General features: G+C 60.3%; 1 long non-coding RNA gene across 1 annotated transcript; it reads left to right on the top strand.

The window, feature by feature from the left end:
• The first annotated feature begins 1,155 nt into the window (after window positions 1-1,155).
• LOC123521482 lies at window positions 1,156-1,660 on the top strand. Its single transcript, XR_006679922.1, has 2 exons — window positions 1,156-1,278; window positions 1,362-1,660. It is a non-coding gene; the product is annotated as an uncharacterized LOC123521482 (long non-coding RNA).
• The last annotated feature ends 896 nt before the right edge of the window (window positions 1,661-2,556 follow it).

Below are 2,556 nucleotides of genomic sequence, written 5' to 3'. Positions count from 1 at the left end.
CACAGGTGCCCTGAGGGGCCAGGAGCGCTGGAGGGCGGCTTCTCCTGAAAACAAGTGTCTTCACACGTGTCTTCGCGCTGGACTGTGGGCAGGCCGATACAAGGAGGAAACAGTCACGTGAACAAAGACCCACCGCGCACTCTGAGCCTAAATCCGCGACGGACCCCCCCACAGCCAACCCAGCAACAACAACAACCAAGGTTCACAAAAAGCCAAGGCCGAAGACACAGGGAAGCACTGAAGGGCTAACCAAAGCACTGACGCAAACAAGAACAAGAGACGCCCAGACAACGTAAAGCTCGACAACAGAAATAGGCCTGCCCACAGTCCAGCGCGAAGACACGTGTGAAGACACTTGTTTTCAGGAGAAGCCGCCCTCCAGCGCTCCTGGCCCCTCAGGGCACCTGTGCAAACGGAACCTCCTGAGAAAGAGTGCATGGTCCAGCCGGCAGACTCTGGAAAGCTGTGTCCAGGACAGGCTCACCTAGGAAAGGGTGAGGCACCGCTCTGGGCCGAGCCCTCGTACCCTTGGGGGAGGGGAGGGGGGATCCCAGGAACACTCAGCCAGGGCTTTGCCAGAACCTTCCTCAAACTTCCTGTCTTCACAGAGGGCAGGGCTGTGGGCGGGGCGAGGCCTGCAGGAAACAGTCACGCGGCCTCACTGGGCTTTGTTTGCGCAGGCGCACCGGTGGCCCCACCCATCGACGGGGGCGGAGCCTACTGAGGCGTACCTTTTCTCCTCAGAAGCGGTAGCGGCAGCGGCGGCAGCAGAAACAGACAAAGGACCGGCCGCATGGACTCTCAGCACGAGGACGAGGGCGAGGACCAGGGCCATGGCGGAGGCCAGAGCCTTCACGGAGGAGGCCTTGGCGGTGGCAGCGAGGAGGGCTCGGTGGATGCTGGTCAGGGAGCCGACTGCTGCCTCGCGAGCATGGAGGCAGCGTGCGCCGCCACCGAGGCCCAGGGGCCCCCGCCCCCGCCCCCCCCAGAGCTCAGTGGCGACGACAGCGCTCAGGGCGCAGCACCCTGCGGAGGCCAACCGCTTGAGTTGTATCCTTTCTTCGTGCTGGGCGGCCTGGGGGCAGCGGGGAGGGGCGAGGCGGGTGGCCCGGTCACAGTCAGCTTTGTAGACCCTTCACGGCCCGCCAGGTCCCTGACGGTCCATTTCCTGTCCTTCTTGGAGGCCGAAATCGCGCGCAGAAGACTTCTCCCCATGGCGGAGCACCTCGGAGAGGGGGTCCACAAGGAGATCACGGCGAACGACACAGGCCTGACCATGTGAGTTTGCTGGGGGCCCGGGCGGTGGGTGGGGCTGTCAAGTGGAGGAGGCCAGGCACTGACCCCTCTTTCCTCCCGTGTAGTCGCCTGATGGCCGATAACTGGGACCTGCTGCAGATTGCCACCGTCAAACTGGTCTCCCAGCTCTACGTGGTGGTCCAGTCCATGCAGCCCTATTGGTCCTGCTTTCAAAGGAAGCTGGGACCCAGCACGGATAGCTGAGCCTTTGGGTGCCGTCCCCCGCTCTTGTGTCCCTCCGAAGCTGGAAGAGGAGGACGGGTTGGGTGGTAACTCTCTGTCCCAGCTCAAAATAAAGCTGAGATTCTTTAATTCCGAGTCCGGGGTCCCTTCTCTGCACAAAAATAAAGCTGAGATTCTTCTATTCTGAGTCCGGGTCCCTTCTCTTCTGCGGCTCCACGGGGGCGGGGGGCGGGTGGAGGGGCTCTCTGCCCTGGGTCTCGGTGAGAGGGCAGGCCTGGGGCTCAGATATGCAGGCGAGTAAGCTGTACCAAAGACGACTGGGGAAATGGAAAAGGCTGAAGACAAAGCCGTTTGTGCCCCTCCATTCAGCATTCCCTGGAGCATCGCGATGAGTCCACACCGACTCACCGTCGGGGAGTTTGGCTGGCCTTGGCCAGCAATCAGGGAAACCCACCCTTGGAAATATCTACTTGATTAGTTCCACAGTCTCACCCTAGGAGCCCGGGTGTGGGCGTGGCTTAGGAATCGGGCTGCTGATCGCAAGGTGGGTGGGGTGAACCAAGCAGCCTCTCCTCAAGCGGAAGCCGAGGCTGCCTACCCTGGTCATGATGAACAGCCTAGAAACCCCACAGGAACAGTTCCCCTCTGTCAGGTAGGGTCCCTAGGAGGTCCTGGGACTCGGAACCACTCGATGGCCATGAAGCAAGGGACTGCTGGCCACAAGATGGGCATTTTAACCCAACAGGCTCCTGGCAGAATAAAAACAATGCTTTTTGCCCCTGTAATGTTTAATAGGCCCGGAAACCCACAGGGGAGAGTTCATTTCTGTTCCACAGAGACCCTCAGAGTCAGAATGGAGTCTGTTGACACTGAAGGATTCCTGCTGTCTCTGTTGGGTCAGCAGGGAGCTGCTCACCATGAGGTTGATGGTTTCAACCCAGCAGACATGTTCCGTGAAGAGATGACGCTATTCAGACCCAACAGCCACCCTAGATCATGAGTGTGGCCTGGCAATCATTCGGGGAGCAGACCGCCTCATCGTAATTTGAAGCGCAGTCCTGGAGGTTAGCCCCCCAG

This window comes from Echinops telfairi, unplaced genomic scaffold (assembly GCF_000313985.2).
Source record: "Echinops telfairi isolate 266 unplaced genomic scaffold, ASM31398v2 ScPeMD7_20;HRSCAF=75, whole genome shotgun sequence".
Lineage (NCBI taxonomy): Eukaryota > Metazoa > Chordata > Mammalia > Afrosoricida > Tenrecidae > Echinops > Echinops telfairi.
Note: the sequence above shows the minus strand (reverse complement) of the source record. Positions and strands in the feature narration are given on the sequence as shown.